Source organism: Passer domesticus, chromosome 1, assembly GCF_036417665.1.
Source record: "Passer domesticus isolate bPasDom1 chromosome 1, bPasDom1.hap1, whole genome shotgun sequence".
Classification (NCBI taxonomy): domain Eukaryota; kingdom Metazoa; phylum Chordata; class Aves; order Passeriformes; family Passeridae; genus Passer; species Passer domesticus.
Window position 1 is genome coordinate 71,704,910 of NC_087474.1, and position 19,750 is coordinate 71,724,659.

Below are 19,750 nucleotides of genomic sequence, written 5' to 3' on the forward strand. Positions count from 1 at the left end.
TAAACTGGCATTTGCTCAGCCTGTTTTTAGGCACAGTACTTAATACTGATCTTAGGACATATCTAATTACTGAATGAGGGGCACCATGTGACAGGATTTTAGTTTATTATACTGGGGTGGGCCAAGTTGTAACAACATTTTGGGTCAGGCCAGGGTCTCAAGAGATCATTAAAATCTGAAGTAGGCCACTTGACAGTAAATACCAGCACAGAACTGGATTTGATTCCTTTAATTCTGAAAGAAACGAAAGCCAATTCCTTAGCTAGCTGCCCAGGCTGATTTTATACAGCATTATTACTTTCTTCTTTTATCTGGCACAACAATGTGTTTGGATATTTACTGGTTGTTAGAAAAGACCAAGGCAAAGAAACCTTCACATGCTGGTGGAAATCAGTCTCTGGCTAGTGATAAAGCATTTTTTTTCCATTTCATGTTTTAAACAAGAATTACAAAAAAAGAAAAAGAAGAAGAAAGGAGGGGGGCAGGGAGAAAAAGATCTGCTGCATGAAAGATAAGGATTGATGAACTGGTTTCCATAAAAACAGAATCTTTGATCCTTTGCCCAAATTTGTATCAAATTTGCTGAGATCAGCATTTGTTGCTTTCGCTTTCCACACAACTCCTCTGAATTACAGGAGACAGTAGTAGGCACGGATTTGCAGCAGCTCCAAAGACATTAAGTAAATACACCTTGGGGCCCATCACTATTGCTTTTCCACTTCTCTGATGTCACTGGGTTAAAACCCAAGGCAACTAAAAACTGTATCTCCACTCAGTACAAAGAGGCTGGTCTAGTGGTATGTGGAGAAATGCAGCTTATATTCATTAATGTATTCATATTTGATAACCTCTTTCTGTAAGTTTCTAAACCAAAGCAGTACTGGCATACAAGAGTGTACGAATATGTATTTGAAGACTATTCTACCAGAAATGTACTTCAAATAGTCTTCTAGCTGAAATGGGCCTAGGTTAACAAAACAACTTTGCTTTATCCCTTACCCACATCTGAAAGCTCTAAACTGGCAACTAAATAAGTGGAGAGAGAGGCAGAAGGGACTGGACTAAGCCATGAGGTTTGCATCTAGATATGAATTCTCTCCAAGTTGCTGAAGGCAAATCTAGAATAGACTTTTTTAAAATTCAATTTAGAGAAATAAGGCTAAGAACTCATGCCAGAGTCATATACTGGAAAACTACTTACTCAAAATAAAAGTGCCCCTTTGAATACAGCTTGGTTGGTATTAATGTAAATAATTCATCCTTCCCTCCTGAGTCTTCACTTTCCTCCCAGGCATTTATCCATTTTCTTTTGATCTGTGCCTTCACCTCCTGGCTACCATAGTCATGTTACAGTGCATTCCTTGGCAGCTGCTTCTCCTACAGATGATTTCACCCATCGGTGAGCCTGTGGCCACCTCTCATCTCCTGATATCAGCTCTGTGGGAAAAGGACTTTCTTCACCACTGTGGCAACACATGACTTCACAACAGTGACTTCACTGGTGGGTAGGCTCAATGAAAACAAATGATTCTTCAGTGATAATGATTCTTCAGAGATGGCTCCAGTGGGATGACCCAACACAACACCTAACCAGTACCACACAGGGAAGCCTGTTCCCCCTCTCCAGCCCCTCTTCTCCTTCCTTTCTCCCACTGTCTGCCTCTAGCACCCATTTTTCCTGCGTTTTAACTGAGAAGTGTAATGGGAGCAAGTGGCTGGAGGCTGGTGGGAGGGGAGAGGAGGAGAAGAGTGAACAAACTGACAGCCAGCAGTACTGACCCATGAGATGCTTGGATCAGCAATCTTGCTCAGGAAAATAGACACTGGGAAATCAGATAGGCTTTTTTTTTTTTCCTCAGAGGCCTCAAATTAAAGGATCTGGAAACACACAAAGCTACACATAAGTGAGAAATCAAGTCAATGGACCAAAGCCAATTTAAAGTAACTAAGTAGGTTTGGTCCCTAAAGCTCACGAGTTATTGGCATGAAGTCTCTCCTCCCATCCTTTTGATTTTCGTAAGGATCACTTCCACTGCCTTGTTCTGCACCACTTTTGCACTGGTACACTCTAAAGGCCCCCTTGCAGAGTAAGACCTGACAAACACTGAAGCTGAGGAACATTCTTTTTACTCTTGTGGTTTATACTCTGCGTGGGGCAGCAGGCTCCTTCAGTGCCAAGAAGGGAATATCAAAATAATCCAGGAATACACTGAAGGTGTTGGCACATCTATTGCAAACCCCTCTGGGCTCAGTCACACATCTAAGAACTGCCAGTTTTGCCTGTCCACAAGTACAGTACAAGAGATTTAGGCACTGTGCATTACTCTGTTATGGCTGACAAAGTAGTGTTTCCCAAGCCTGCAAAGAGTTAACCTTGGCTAGCAGCAGAAGGAGGGGGAGAAAACAAAAGAGAGCTCATAGGGTGGAATTAAACCCCTGTGCTATTAAAACTGGTAAGGTCAGTATCACTGCTCGCTGAGCTCATAACAAGCCCTAGATTTTCCAAGCGTTTTCCATGACCTTGTCTAATCCAAGCAAGGTGCTCCTGTAGTTGGTCACACTTGTATAGAAAGAGACTGGGAATGAAAAGGAGAGGGAGGGAGGAGAGGGAGCAAGAGCTTGAGCCTCACCCTGAAAAGGATTACAGCACGTGCAGTTTTATTTCATGGTCTGCCAAATGCCCCTTGCTGTGTCTCTGAATGGAAAATTGGATAGAAGAGTGAGCTGGAATTTACAGAGCCTTTGAAAAGCAACTGGTGTCAGCATGTGCTCCAAATATGCCAAGTACTCTTTCAATAGCGAGAAGGCCTCTTTTGGGCTTTATGGGACACATGACAGTAGGCAGAAGACAACAAACATTGCCCTGCTGTGACCCCAGCAGAGAGAGAAATCTTCCCACATCCCCCGACCTACGAGGCCAACAGAAGGAAATATGATCGCAGCTATTTTTGTCCAGTGTGCATTTTGCTGCAGTGCTGTAGCCAACATCTGCTAAATACAGCTTCAAAAATGCACCTTTCCTGGATGAGATGGAAAGGTGTTGTGGCTTGCTGGGTTCTTACTGGGTGCTTGGCTCATCTGCTGCAATGGGCCTGCAATGTGTCCTTATTTCTCTCCTAGAACTGCAATAGATAGAAATTTTTTTGTTTGTTTCCCACACCCCTCCACCTGGGGTTTCCAGTACCAGCTCTGAGAGATGAGGGCTGGCAGCAGGAACATCACATCCATTAAATGGACACCCTATGCAGCATGGCTGTGACCTTAGCTGGGCTGCATGGGTGTAAAGTGTCTCGGTGGGTTTAGATGAGCTTTCAGCCAAAGAAAGCCTTGTACAAGGTAGTGCAGAACAGCACTATAAATACCCTGTGCTTCCTACTGGCATATAACCCCCAGTTTAATGCAGTGCTGTGACCTGCAAGAGGAGGTGAGATCTGGGGTGGCTGCTAGGCAGTAGAGGAATTGTGTTGGAGTGATACCCATGTGTTTACAGGGAGGTTATATGTTATTATTCCTTTTTCTTGTGAGCTTAGTTTATTGTTTTTGGAATGGGATAAAGAGAATAAAATTTGGACTTAAAAATAACTTGTGCGGTCTGATGTACAAAGATAATATACATAACAGCCTAAAACACAGATTACAGGAATGCACCAATATACATTTAATTCTGGATTATTTTTAGGCACATAAGAAATATGGAGAGCTTGCTTCTCCAAGCAGGGGTGTGAGCAGGGGTGTTCTGCCCAGCTTCAGTAAAAATAAAGTGATGTTCATGACCCTCTGCACAAGACTGGGAACACACTTTTTGCTTAAAGGAGAAACAAATACAGGCTTACAATACTTGGCTTAGCAAAACCGAGAATGTTTTGGGTCAATACAGAGAAGTTTCTGATTCAAATGACTGAAAGTAATGCTCTGTAATATAAACTGCAAGGCCACTTTCGTTCTAGCATGAGCAGGTCTGTGTCAGCGGTCTGTCCTTGTGAGAGATCATGCTCTGTAACCACCTGACAGGCAAACCACCACATGCACAGATAAGAAAATGCCACATTGTTAGGGTTTAAGTTCCTAAAATCATCATCAGAAAGAGCGGGGAGAGGGCAGATAACATTTCAAAATACCAGGGAGTTGCTGTATTTTTCCCACTGAAAACTGTTCATAAATAAGTTGTCATTTCCTACTCACATTCAGACTTAAAATTGTTAGCCTCACTGAGAAACAACGATAGGGAGTATGTTCAATAGAGTAGCCATGTTTTTATAATTGGAAACAAACACTGGTGAAAATGGATCTAAAGCAACTTGTGTTTCATTTGGCAAAACTTTGACTTTGAGGAAATGTGATATTGCAGTACTTTGCAAGAGGCCAGACTAGAGTTAGAGTGTGAAAGGGTGCAGTGGGAGGGTAGAGATGCCTGACGGTGGTCTTCACACATTCCACACTAACGTTTTCCTGTCTGACTCCTTTAGTGCTTAAAATACAGTTTCAGCTATAAAACGTGATCATGAAAAAACGACAATTGATACTCTCATGTCATTTGTTCAAAACATGGAGCACGAAAGGACATTTCAAGCAAAAGTTAATGATGATGATGATGATGATGATGATGATGGCAGAAAGACTTGACAAATAAATGTGCAACAGCATCCTACAAGGGCTTTACTGTTTAGTCTCCCAGGCACTGCCAGCATACTTTCAGTGTTAAGTTTCTCCACACAGGGAGTGGTTGGTATGATCAGGGTTTAGGAAACTGCTCACTGTGCCCTCTGCATCGGTAACACATCTTACAGCACATCTGACATTTAACTCAGTTTCAAATGGGCATGGATGTCACACAGGTAGCATATCATATACATGGCTGTGCAAAAATACATCTATAGCGTATTCGTTTCTTATCTATTTCTCCCACTTTCTCGTGTGGAGCTGGACACAGGTAAAACATCAATCTGGGATTTAAGAGAAAAAACACATTTTTCTTACAGCTATGTCCTTGCTCTTCACCTTAATGCAGTCTTGAAACTTTCAGGTCTAAAGAAAAAAAACCAAAATTGAGCGGTTTTTAGTATCTGGCTACCAGCAGCCCACATGCATTCAGGTTATGAGCTTCTCAGAGACCACTGAAAGGCAGCTCTCCAGTTATTTCCAGCAACCCTAACAAAGGCCAGATGCCAGGTTTACACTTTAGATGTGTCCAGAATGCCCCCACGATGTCACTGCTATGTAGAGCACTTTCACAGTGTCCCCTTTGTGACTTTCTCTCCATGACAAACCCTGGTCTAGACAGGACTGGGCTAGAAATTCCCCTCTCACCCCACCAGACACATGGCATTTATGATCACCTAGGATGTAATGCTAGCTTGAGACCTCCAAATAAATGAATTGGCACGGCTAAAGCTCTGCTAAGATCTTGCTATGCTGCAGTCAGGCTCTATCAGCTTCTGGGAAAATAACGCTTGCCTTCCAGAAAAGCCTTCGTTTGTCAGCAGATAATAAAGTCTAAGTTGTAAACCACACCATGCAGGGGTTAGGGTGGAGGATGCTCAATGGGGTGTCAGAGAATTACCCGTCTGCTAGTGTCCCTCCTGCCAGGCTTTTTGCTGATCCTGCTTGAATTTGGTAGGGAAGAGGAGGGGGAGGGAGGAAGGGGGAAAACATTTCTGCTCTGTGGCAGGCAGGTCACTGTGAAGTCATGCTGCCTGTATAGGAAACCCAGCCTAAGTAACCAAAACAAAACCACAACCAGGCTGCTTTTCTTCATTTAAAGGGACTCAACTTCTTCTGTAACAAAAACTAGATCTTCTTGTAAAACCCAGGCATGGTTAGCTTTTCCTTCTGCTGGCGGATCCAGTTCTTGTGTTGGTCAGGGAACTGCTGCTCTGCCCTGTTGCACCATTCCTACAATAAAGAAATGCATAGCCCAGGCTGGGCCTGTTGTTTCAGCCTTTTATTTCAGCATCCCGAGGGGACTATTCCAGATGAACAGCCTCAGTCAAGAGATGAAAGCTTGACTGATAGGATTTAACAAGCGGGAGCTCAAATTCTCCCTCTTTCTCCTCTCCCCTGCTTAATTTCTTTCTTTCTGGAGGTTTCCAGAAAGAAGAAGGGATTATTGGAGCAGGATTTTGGGAGGCACCTGACATGCAATAACTTTTATAACACAAGCCTGGTGCCTGGGCTCCACAAACACTGCCAAATAAAAGTAAACCACTCACCCCAATAAACGGTTTGATCTTTATGAGCTTTCAGAGCCATTCCCCACAAACCCAAGGGCTCTCTGGGACTAAGGGAGAGCTTGATTGCATGGGATTGAGAAGTCAGCTGGAGCCAGAGGACACTCGGCACCTTGCAGGGTCAGGCCCTTCCCACGCCAGGCGCTCTGCCACTGACCCCAGTGGTGCCACCATCTCACCCGTGACATCCATCTCACATGGGGGTAGAGGCCCAGATGGCCAGGCAGTGCCAGGCTGTATCTGGAACTAAGCCAGATCCCAAGGTTCATTATCCTTTGCAAATTTTAGGGTGGCAGTGAGGGAAAAAGAAAAAAGAATGGGAACCTTGACCACTTTTAACAGTGGCAAGGCAGTGTTTAATTTTCAATCAAGTACCTAAAACAGACTTCAAAGGGCATTTAAGCTGATGGTTTTATTTTCTCATGGAGTAGGAGGAAAGATGAATAAGCAAGGAGTCAGATCTTTCTCAAAATAATTGCAGCCTTGACATATCTAAATTAGTTTGTAAAAGAAAATTCAGGGGCAGTTGATCTTATTAATTAGAGATGCACCAGGACTGTAATACCTAGTTACTCAAAGGCAGCCTGGAGCTACTAAAATAAAATAAAACAAATCTTCCTTCTTCTCCAATGAATTCAAAACATACTCCCCTCCCTCTCCTCTTTCCCCATTTTTAGTAAAAGTCATAACAAATACCTTCAGTTTGGAGGGGGAAGGGAAGAAATGTCTATTAAAAACATGTCATGAGTTCCTCCTCCCACCTTACATGTTTCATTGTGTTTATGATGGATTGCACTGTCGTACATGTAATAGGTTTTGTTACAAATGACTGAGAAAACAAGTATCTTCACATTTAAAAAAGCATTACTTAAACACTATTAAAATCCTTTGATGTTGTGGGGCTTTTTTCCAAAGGAAACTAAATAGTTTTCTTTCTGACTGGGCTTGCAGTTGCTCCTCCACTACAATAATTTTTCCTTGCTGTACTGAGCCACTTCTGTGGAGAGCACTCCATGGGCTTGGGAGAGGAGCCTCTGCCTTGGGAAACTCAGAGCCCAAATAGATGGGTGAAGAAACCCTGAAAGGAGAAGGCAGGGCTGAGCCTCAGGTCACACAGGACTCTGTTGCTTGGCATTGCCCACACACCTGCCTGTGGCAGAGTTGTACATTTATGTGGTACAGAGGCACAAGCACAGCTCTGCTTAAAAGAGCTGCACCAGGTTTGACCTAACCTGGGACTGCAGGACCCCAGGGTTCCTGGAACCTGCATGGGGTTGAAAAGGATATATGGTAACCTCAAAGCATCTCTGACATATGTCCCCAGAGTTTTGAAGGGCACTATCTTCTCCTTTTTGTGTTTGAAACTTGTATTCAGGGAAAAACATGCTCCATCTCCCCACAGAGTGAAAATCTTCAGGGAAGTAACAGGGCTAGAATAAAAAATAAATTTGCTTGTCCTTCCCTGCCCTAATTAATTACAAATGGGAGGTAATTGGTGGACAAAGAAAACTGTCTGTAGTCTCGTTTGGGCTCAGATATCTGTGCAATCCTTCTTGCAAATGGAGCTCAAGGAAAAGACACAAAGAATGGAGAAGCCATGTCTCTTTCTTTTCATAAAAGTGAGACAGCTGGCAGTAAAGTTTCTTCTTCCCAGGCTGCCTGTATCAGGGTGATCAAATCGAAAAAGAGAGGACAAAGAAGAGCTCCTTTCAAAACAGGGACATCCATTTTAGAGGGGGATGCTTTGCGTGGCTGTGCAATAAACTGACTGGAATGGGGAAGAGTGAGCAGCATGGTGACCTCATGCAGCTCATTTGCTAAAATATTTCGGATTAAAAGTATAGTCAAAATTATCATTCCTAGTGTATGGGGCAGGAAACCTCCCTGCGCTTTTCATCTCTTTCTTCTGTAATTGGATTACAGCTGATTATTTTCCCTTCATTAGCTGAAAGTCTTCCAAACTATTCTGATTTGCAGCAGCTGGGAACCACAGGTCTGACCCTGAATAGAGTAAGAACAGGTGTTTGGGACTAGGGGGTGTAAAGCAGCCAATATCCTGCCCCTGAGGCCTCCCTGTTACTCTGGAAGCATTGTCCCAGGGGGCTAGTGGAATTTTTGGGATCCTCTTTGGAAAAGAGTATACTACGTTTCCCAGCTGACACAGCACCTTTAGTGAATTTTGAACAAAATATTTACTTAAATATTGATTAATGCTTTTTAAGGCTACAGGACCTGAGAAGACATCCCTGTGATAAATCACCCAGAAGGCAGAAACAAGAGAGAGCTTGCTGGAGGTGAAGGCAAAATCAACCAATCCACCACCCCATGAAGAAAAAAGCTGTTTTATCTTATAAACCTTAGACAGTGCTTTCACAGCAAACAAGCAAGTTCTGTGAAACCCAGCAGAGATTTCTCCCTTGGTGCAGGAGTCAAAAAGGCAGAGCAGAGCTGGCCAGGCTGCAAGGGACAGTGCTCCTTACACTACCAGTGTATATTTATGTGGCCACAGTAAAAGACAGCCTGTCTGTTAAGAACCTGACATAATCCTCAACAAAAGTTAACTATTGCAGAGCATTGTTGAGTTTTGGGTAGCAAACATGGCATAAACTAGACCAACAGAAATGCACTGGTACAGAGAACATGAAGAAAGCAGTCCCCAAGGTGCTGAGATGCTGAAGGGGTTGCGGTTCTCCTGTTCAGCTGGACCCTGGCTCACTGGCAACCCAGCACTGTGTCAGGACCTGCCACAATGAACAGAAACAAATGGCTTCTAGCCCTTGTGGCTGGAGTCATTCTTTTTCACAAGAATATCAGTAATCGTTACATTTCTAATCCTCATTCTTGCAGAGTTAAACTTGACTCATGCAAATCTGAAAAGATCAAAGTACGGTTGCATTTTTTTAAAATAGCAGAAATCAAACTTGAACTTCAAACCCAGCCTCCTTTTTATTTTCTAAACACATATTTATTAATTTTAAGCAATACATGAGTTTGCAAGAAGACTTTTTGACATGGTTTTTGAAAATGCTGATGTGAGTAAATTGATCTTGAGAGGTTATTAAACAGGAGCAGAGTGTTGCAGGAACATGCTTTCATGATGACTGATACTATATCTGTCCAGCTATGAAAATGAAGGGATATATGCACATATATGTACACATATATATATAAATAAATATTTATAGATGTAAAAATAAACCTAATGGTAACACAGATTGCAATTGTCAGAGACGGTAGGAATACCAAAGCTATTAAAAGCACAAAGTTCTTAAGTATTTTGTCCGATGTTAGACACTGCAATCATAAAAGCTGTTCCTAATGGAAAGCCCAGGCAAGTTTCACAGAAACAGCAAGACAAAAGGCAAACCTTTCTGCACAGCCACATTGTTTTTCTTGGATTTAGTTCAAATGTAAAATGAAAACAAGTTCTCATACCCAGGAAGCTGCAGCAAACATTGAATCCATCCCTGTGTGTTTTTGGTGGAAGCCTCAGTGCAGGAAACTCTCAGCACGTGCTCGAGTCTCTCTTCAAAAGTCTTCTTGCAAAAGTTTTGTGGACCCTTCAGGGCTAGAAACCCTTAGACTACAGAAGGACAAAAGGATGTGAAAAAGGAACTGCAAACTTCATCTTACTCACATAATGCTTTACTACAAAAGGAAAAAAATGCAAACTTCACACACTTACCTTGATGGTAGCATATAACTGTAATTTGTGGGGAAAAGAACAAAACCAGCTTGTGGAAGTTGCTCTGGAAGTTGCTCCAGAAATTGCCTCAGAGAACAAACTGAAGGATAAAATGTGATTGTTGTTTTTCATAAAGAGGCAATGAATGTGTCTCTCTGTGCCTCTCCCACAATGTACTCAGGTTTTTCAGAGGATCACCCCTCCATACTGGCGGTGGGCCACCATGGTGAGTGTACCCCGTGCTCCTTGGCAGCTGCCCAGCAGCAATGGTGGCGACTGGCCCAGAACCACCTGGGCTGTGATTTGAGACTCTCACCATTGCACAGCACCCACTAACACACTTCTCCAGTTATTCCAGGTGGTTCTCATCCATCTGCCACAAAGTCAGACATATCTCATTATCCCACAAGAGTCCTGCTTGTGTCCTGCCTCAGCCAGGGTGATGGACAATGATGCCACCCTTGGGCTGCTTAGACTGAGCCTCCTGTGCAGCAAAACTTGGACATATGAGGGGCCTTCACCAGCTGGGAGCAGGCCATGGCTCCCTCCCATTCCCACTGACCACCAGGATGCTGCCATAGCCCAGCAAGCTGCTCAGGAGCTGGAAATAAACATGCTGCCTAAAGTTTGGGGCTGAGGGATGCCCTCCACAAGCTGAAGGGGATCTAGCATGTCTCTCTAGCAAGGGATGTGGTTGCCATGGTAACTTCAGGACTGCACACATCAACAGATTTTAACATCTTGGCAGTTTGGGAAGTGACTGTTTAGGCATTCCAATTAGGCCGGATATTTACACGTTTAAAGGTATCACACGCTTAAAATAAAAATTAAAAAAAACCAAGAAGATCTATGTGAGAGAGCCTAAACAGTGCCAAATTAGAAAACAAGCCCTAAATATAGCTTCAACAGAGGCACATTTGAAAAACAATGTCTAAATACAAGGAGGAAAAAGGAGCAAAGAAGGAAAATTAAACTCCCATTGAAAACAAACAAGCCACTGCCCATGGCTTGGCAGCATGTGACATTGCTCTGCTCTGTCCCCTGCCCTGGGTGCAGATCTGACCCCAGCTGAGGAGACAGCCACAGCCAGGGCCATTTTCAGTACACCACAAGCATCAAGATAGATTGTATATAGAGGAGTGATAGATTGTATATACAAGAAGATGCGGGTTGTGACATTGGAGCTGGGGACATTAAATATGGGGCTTCTTCTCTTGGGATGGCAGCATGAAGCTCCCAATCTGAGCTTTCAGCTAAAATCAGCTGTGAACTATACAATGCTGACTTTAGAATAATTATTTTAAGTGTCAGGCTTCACCACTCCTGGAGGCATAAAGCAGTTCACACCTCTCAAACCTTTTGTTTCACATAATCATGTTTACACCTAATTCAGGTTTCCAAGGTGTTTATTTACAACAGGCTAAAGCCTGATGTGGGAGACAGACCCACAAAATATAAAGTGATACTAATTAAAAAGGACCCTTGCAAGCTTTGATCCCAGAGCACCATCATGTTCTGAAAGCTTGCAAGCTCTGTGTCTGCCGAGTATGACAGCGTTCCTGCTGCAATTAGAGGGATGACTGTGCACACTGTTGCTGGGGAAGAGGAAACTGCCTCCAAATCCAGGAAATCTGAAGTAATTGAATCACACAGGGTTTGCATCTCCACACAGGCAGGGAAGAGGAAAGATCTATGGCCACAAGACATCAGCTTCAAATTTGTGACTGCTTTTCTCCCAGCCTTTTCTATATGCCAGTTTTCTTTTTGGCAGAGTCTCCTCTCATCCTGATGCACAAGCAGTTCCCACAAACCCGTTGAAATAAATGGGCAGGAGATCTTTCTCCTTTTTAATGCCTTTATTAAGAAGAATCAGCTCAGGTGGGAAGAAATCGACGGGTTGCGCCCTCGCCGCCGCTGCTCCCAGGCGTGGCACGAAGCAGGAGGACGATGCAGTTTTGTCCGCTGGTCTGCAGACAGAACTGGGGACTCTGTCCTCACGGGAGAGTCGTTGAGTCCTTAGTTTGTTGGTTTAGAAACCCGGGGGGGTCTCTTTAATCAGTTTCTTTTCAAGTTAGAGTGAGAAATAAAAAGGTTTAAGCAGGTACGGGACAATGCTCCCATCCTTAGACGTCACTTTAAGTCACTTATGGCTCGTGATTTTAGGGGTTTTTCTTATAAAAACTGTAAAACTGTAACAATCCAGGGTGCACTGCGTTTCTCATTTGCATGTTGTCTCTGGTGTCACTGGAGGGTTGTCTCTTTACCCTGGAGGGTTTCTCTTGGTATCTTCTTGGTATGCAGCCAGCATCAGGGAAACAATCGGTTAATCACCCACCATCAACGAGTGATTAAGGGCTTTTCTTCGCAGGGAACCTAAAGAAGTTTGACTCGGTCTGGCTTGGTTTTTTTAACTCTGAAACTTAAAAAAAGATTACAACTTTCTATTCATAACAGTTCCCCCCTATTTTTCTTTGATCAAGCTTAAGCTTGCATCAACTTATAATTTTTGGCTCATTAACATAGAATTTCCTATATTTTTTGTATTGATCATACATTTCCTCAGCACTTGGGTGATCATATTTACTAAGCTTCATTACCTTTTTTGGTTTTTTCAGGTTAATTTCTTTAGAGATTCTTAGGTTATTCTGTACAGCAGATGTCACTATTTTTGTTAAACATGGAAATAAGAACAGACTAACAAGTGTACCCACAGTGAAGGTTATAGTTTTCCAACTTTTTTTGAAAATCCATAGATTATCCCACCAACTGGAATCAAGTGTAAGAGTCTTTTGATTTTGTAAATATGCTAGTTCTTTTATTTCGTTTAAAGTATTTCTAATGACTGCCACAATTAATTTGATTTTATAAACTACTGTTTTGGTTTGGTTGAGTTGGTCATTAATATGATTAAGAGCCAATGCGGTCTGATTAGATATTACTTCTAATTCTGATTGTAGTTTCAAAATTTTGTTTAACATATATTGTTCCTTCAGTTTTGTTTTTCTCAAATTCTCATATATAGGAACTCTTAAACTTGATCCAGATTCTTTGTGTATTATAAAGACAGTTTGTTTTATAATTCTAATGATGCCACCACTAGACCAGTCTCTTGGCAATTCAGTGGATGTTGTGGTACCATTGACCCAAAACAGGTGTTTAGGGGTTTCCTGAAAGATATTAATTTTTGTCGTGTCCTCCCAATATTTAGAAATACTTTTTCCTTTGACCAGATTTACCAGGTTTGCTTCAGTAGCATCACGTTCAAAGCACCACCAGGTTTCTCCTACAGGGTGCTCTCCCAGGAGTGGCTGCCTAAAGGTGGCGGTGTTCCGGGTCATCCAATATATTTTCTTATTCTCTTGATAAAAGATCAATTGGGAGAGGTTAACACAATTGTTGTGGACTCTCAGCAAGGAGCTTACTTCTTTCTCATAGAAAGGTTGGTAGTACTCATTGCACAGCTCTCCTGGGCTCTCCAGAGCACCACCAGCAATCAGAGCCAGCACTACTACCCTTCCCAAGAGTCCGGTATGGGTTATCTTGCACAGCCTGCCCACCCGGCCTTGCCTCTTGAGGATTTTACTGAGAAGAAGTCTCCAAGTTCTTTAGAGTCTCTTGCTCCTCTGGTTAAACCCCTCTTGATCTGTCCCTGTTAATTTGGTCCCTCCTAGGGGAGCACTCTGGAGAAGATTAACCTGGGGTCTTTGGTACCAAGTTGGGACGACTTAACCAAAATTACTTATTAACAATTTTTAACTTTTACAAATTTCTTAAAACACTTCAAGACATGTTATGATTCTAAACTTTTTTCTTACACAGTTCATCAGTCTTTTTGAATGTCAATTTTAAGTCATTTGGTCCTTTTATAATAGTATACTCAGCTGAATTAACTCCTGATGCAGTTGAATCTTGTCCTGAGTTAGGGTGTGAGGGTGGTGTGGAATCTGGTCCAATACCAGAAGGAGACACTGACGAATCTTGTCCAATGCCCGGGGGTGAGAGTGGTGTGGAATCTGGTCCAATACCAGACACTGAAGAATCTTGTCCAATGCTCGGGGGTGGGACTGGTCCTTTAATTCTCGTAATGTGAGTCCAACCTTTTTCTCTGGTTCGCACAGCCGAATTAGCGATGAGGAGTACCTGAAAGGGGCCTTCAAATTTAGGCATTAATGGTTTATAATTCCAGGATTTTATTAAAATCCAATCTCCTGGGTTGATGTTGTGTGCTTTTGTATCAAGAGGGGAGGTTTGGGGGAGGTATCCTCTTTTTCTAAGTCCTTCTAGGGTCCTTCCAATTACTTCTAAATATTTCCTTGTAGCTTCTTCTCCTTCCAGGTAGTCTCCTGTGCTATAGGGTGTTAACAAGAATGGCAATCCGAACATCATTTCATAAGGTGAAATCCCTATATCAGACCGGGGTCTTGTCCTGATGCGCAAGAGCGCTAGGGGTAAACACTTTAGCCAATTCATTTTTGTTTCTTCGATCAATTTAGTTAATACATTTTTGAGAGTTTTGTTCATTCGTTCCACCCTCCCAGAACTCTGGGGGTGCCACGGAGTATGCAATCTCCATTTTATTCCTAATACTTCAATTATATTGTGCAATGTTTGAGCTACAAAATGTGGACCTCGGTCTGAGTCTATGGTATTCACCATTCCATATCTGGGGATAATGTTTTCTAAGATTACCTTTGCTACTACTTGGGCTGTTTCTCTTTTGGTTGGGAAAGCTTCTACCCAGTGAGTGAGATGATCTACTATAACTAGTAAATATTTGTATCCTTGTACTGGTGGCATCTCAGTAAAATCTATTTGTATGCTCTGGAAAGGTCTTTGAGTTAGTTCTCTCCCTCCAGGTGCTACTTTTCTCATGACTTTCTGGTTTACTTTTTGGCAAATTAAACACCCTTTTGTGATTGCCTTTGCTAGGTCATATGCACCTATGCACAGGTTATTTCTTAGGAAATGATCACATAGTCCTTGGACTCCCCAGTGGGTTAATTTATGTAGTTCTGTTAGCACTGTCCGTGCAAGTGCTTTGTTTAAGAACACCCGTCCGTCTGATGTTAACCACTCCCCTCGTTGCCCTTGGCGTAACTTTAAATCTTTTATAGCCTTTAATTCTTTTTCACTAAATATGGGGGTTTCTCTTTCATTCTCTTTGAGTGTGGTTTCTGCTTTAAAAACTTTTACTGGATCTCCTGGTTCTAAAGCTGCTTCCTTTGCTATCTGATCAGCCAATCGGTTTCCTTTAACTTCGGAGCTGTGTCCTTTTTGGTGCCCTTTTATATGGACTACTGCTATTTCTGTTGGTTTTTGTAGAGATTCTAATACAGACTTGACTAGATTCTCATGAGCTAAGTTTTTTCCCTTTGAGCTTAGATATCCACGCTCCTCCCATATCTTCCCAAAAGTGTGTACTATTCCAAATGCATATTGGGAATCTGTATAAATGGTTCCCCGGTCCCCCTCTAATAAGTCTAATCCTCTTTTCAGGGCATATATTTCACAACTTTGGGCTGACCAGGTTTGGGGTAGTTTTCCTTTTTCTTTAATTTGTAAAGTTTTTCCGTCTATGATGGTATAACCTGAAGCTCTTTTCCCATCTACTACTCTCGAAGAGCCATCTATAAACAAAATTCTTCCAGCTGTTAAAGGTTGATCTTCTAAATCCTCTCTTACTTTGGTTTGGAGACTTATCACTTCAAGGCAATCATGTTCTAGATTCTCTATAGGCTCTCCCATAAGGAATTGTGCTGGATTGAGGGCGTTTGATGTGATGAATTCTAAATTTTCTGTGTTAGTTAGTATTATTTCATATTTTAGTATTCTTGCATTGGTTAGCCACTGTTGAGCTCTTTGGCTCAGCACTGTTTTAAGATCATGAGGGGTATGTACTTTAATTTTTCCTTGCCAGGTTAATTTTTGGGTCTCTTCTATTAGAATAGCAGTTGCTGCTATGGCTTGTATACAAACTGGCCAACCTCTAGCTACTGGGTCTAACAATTTGGAGAGGTAAGCTACAGGTTTTCTGCAGCCTCCCCACTCTTGGGTTAGTACACCATAGGCTATACCTCTTTCAGCACTTACAAACAGATCAAAGCCTTTCTTGAGGTCTGGTAAGCTTAGGACTGGAGCAGAAGACAACTTCTCTTTTAGGTTCTCTAGTTGTTGATCGTCTTCTGCTGTCCAAATTATGGGATCTGGGGCTACCAGCTTATCATATAAAAATTTCACACTTTGTGAGTATTGATCTAGCCATAACTTGCAGTACCCGAACAGACCTAGAAGCTTTCTCACATCTCTTTTTGTTTGTGGAGCTGGGAGAGATATGATGCCTGAAATTCTGTCAGGGCTCAATTTCTTATATCCTTCTCCTATTATGTGCCCAAGGTATGTTACTTCTGATTGTACGAACTGTAGCTTCTCTTGTGAGACCTTTAATCCTTTCTCTCCCAGAAAGTTCAAAAGTTTAATGCTAGTTGTTCTGACCTGATCTTTTCCTTTCCCTGACACCATCAGGTCATCAACATACTGCAGGATTTGTACTTCTTCTTCAGGAACAAACTGTTCTAACAAACTCTCTAGGGCTTGTCCAAAGAGGTGGGGTGACTCCGTAAACCCTTGCGGTAATCGGGTCCATCTTAGCTGTTGTTTTCTTTTTGTATTTGGGTCTTCCCATTCAAAAGCAAACCAATCTCTACATTCAGCTGCCAGAGGACATGCCCAGAAAGCATCTTTTAAGTCTATAATAGTGAACCAAGCATGTTCCTTTGGAATTTGGCTTAGAAGATTATATGGGTTGGGCACAACCGGATGTCTAGCAATGGTCTTTTTGTTCACTTCTCTTAAGTCTTGTACCAGCCTGTATTTCCCTTCAGCTTTCTTAACTGCTAGTATAGGGGTATTATGTGGTGACATACAGGGTTCCAAAATTCCCTCTTGCAGCAATTGTTCAATAACTATGGCTAGCCCCTTTTTTCCTTCTAGGGAAATTGGATACTGTTTGACCCGTATGGGTGAAGTACCATCTTGCATTTTTATTGTTATTGGAGGAATGTCCAGTAGGCCTCGCTTTCCTCCTTCAGCCCACACCTCTGGGCTTATTTCAGCAACATCACCTTGGGATAACTTCATTATTTGTACTACCATTTTCCCTTTTCTCGGGATAATTCCTACTCCCAAATGAACTTGTAGATCTCTCCCCAACAAACTTTTTTCTAGGTTAGGCAGATAGATCAAATCTGCTTCACACTGTCTTGAATTTCCAATTATTTTTACATTTTCAATCACTGAGGCTCTAAATGGTTTCCCTTCAGCCCCTAATACTTCACAAAATTTTTTACCAATTACCATACCTTCTGGTAATTTGTTAAGACAGGACTTATCTGCTCCTGTATCAACTAAAAATTCAAATTCTTCATTTTGGGGTCCTACTTCAAAGTTTACTAAGGGCTCTTCTAGGTGTTGCATCGGGTCCCCTAAAGTATAGAGCCCCTGACACCCCTAATCATCGCCTTTAAGCATTTTCTCTAAGGCTTCTTGTTCTCTGGCTATTGCTTCATCCAGAGTCAGCTTTCTACAGAACCTTCTAATGTGCCCAGTTCTCCCACAGTAATAGCAACGCCTTTCACTTAAAGGGACTTGGGGCCTCTCCGTTCCTCCTGTATATGATGGTACTGGCTTATCTTTACCTGCTCCTGGTGGTGGACTCCCCCACTCTTTTGTAGCCTTGTACTGCAGGGAAGGGTTGTTTGCTCCTACACTTTCTCTGGCTACAGCAACCATGATCTTAGCTTTGGCCTTTGCTTTTTCTTCTTCTCTCCTTAAATACACTTTCAATGCTTCCTTCAATAATTCATTAATATCTTTTCCTTGCCAATCCTCAATCTTTTCCAATTTTCTTCGTATATCAGGCCAAGATTTAGTAACAAAATGGACTTTTAGTAGCATTTCACCTTCGCTAGTGTCCAGGTCTGTTCTAGAATACAATTGAAAGTTCCGCCTCAGGCGATTAAGCCAAGCGGTAGGAGTTTCATCTTTCTCCTGTATACCCTCAAATGCCAGTTTTGTATTAGTTCCTTTGGGAATTGATTCTCTGATTCCCCGAATTATCAAAGACCTGTACTCCATCATGGCCTTCCTCCCTTCCTCCTGGTTAGGATTCCAATTGGGATCCACTAGTGGCAATTTTTCTTCTCCTGATGGCACTTGGGGCCCTGGACGGTTATCTTTTTCCCAAACTCTTATGCTTGCCGCCCTAATCATTCGGGACTCTTCTGGGGAAAATAATATATTTAGAATGGAATTCATCTCCCCCCAAGTGTAGAAATTTGGACCTAAAAACTGATCCACTTGGTTAGCAATGCCCACAGGGTCTTCAACTAAATTCCCTAACTCCTTCTTGAATCCTCTCACCTCAGAAGCAGTTAGAGGAGCATTTACAAAACCAACACCTCCTGCTACTCCTCCCATAGGAACTTCTCTAAGGGGAAAAAGTCTCTCTGCTTTGGAGGTCTTGGATCGGGTACTACAGTATGGCCCATCTTCAGACACAAGATTGTTCACTTGAGGGGTAATAGCATTAACTTGGACCTGCTGTAAGTCAACGGCTGTACCTGGTGATAAGGGGTTATTAGATAAGGAGGTATTTATGTCACAGTTAGGAGGAGGTGGAGGGACTGCCGTAGGAGGGGGAGAAGAGCTTGGGTGCAGGTTAGGTGGAGCTGGAGAAGGGGTGGAGCATGCAGCAGGTGTAGTAGGTATTAGTGGTGGTGCAGAAGCAGCTGAAGGAGTCGAAGGGGGTGGTGAGGGAATGGCCCCCATGGCAGCCGGGAGAAGAACTGGATCTGCTATTTGAGGTGCTCGAAGGAGAGGGTTATAAGGTGGAGGGGCATCAGGAGGCAAGTAGTCTAGGGGGTCCCACCTTTTACCAATTTCCTTCATTCTAGCATCTCCTCTTTCATTCCCTTCTTTCTTGCTCTGCACTTTACAAATTTGCACTCCTTCTTTCTGTATAGCATTCAACCAACAAGCTATATACAATAGTTCCTCAGCATCAGTATTTTCTCTAGCCGTCAGATAATTACTCAGCTGTTGACACATCCACTTGTCTTTCGTCCCACACCATGGCCATCCTCCTTGCACTTCTAAGTCTGGCCACACTTCTGAACAGTAATGAATCATCTTAACTTTATCTAATCCTTCTGTGCCTTCTATAAAGTCCCATTTCTCTAATAGTTCACCTAGGGGACTGTGGGGAGGTATATTCTTCAATCTTTGGCCACTTTTCTTACTACCACACCCTCCCATTATTTTCTGCCTCTAAACAAATCACAAGGTGTCTTTTTCTCTAAAGGAAATATATCTTATTTAAGAAGTCTCGACCTCCTGCCAAAACTCCAATTTCACTGACCCTTTTCGTCAGGACTTTGTTAAGACCTTGGCTTTCTTGCCAAGACTCAACAAACAACCAAAATACAAAAAAACATCCTCGAGGTCTTGACCTCTGAGGTTCGCCTGACCTCCTTCGTCAGGACTTAGAGAGACCTTGGCCTTCCCTTGCCAAGGCTCAAACAGTCAAACCTCGAAACCCTGGCTTCTGAGGCGCCCTTTGTCTGGGCCAAACTGCCTGATACCCTAACTTCTTTCGTTAGGACCTGTATCGGGGCCTTTGGGGTGCGTGCCACTCACACAGCTATTTCCTCCGCACGCCCGGAGGGGTGCGTGCCACTCACACACAGCTATTTCCTCCGCACGCCCGGAGGGGGGTCCTGTGGGGTGCGTGCCACTCACACAGCTATTTCCTCCGCACGCCCGGAGGGGGGTCCTCTTTACC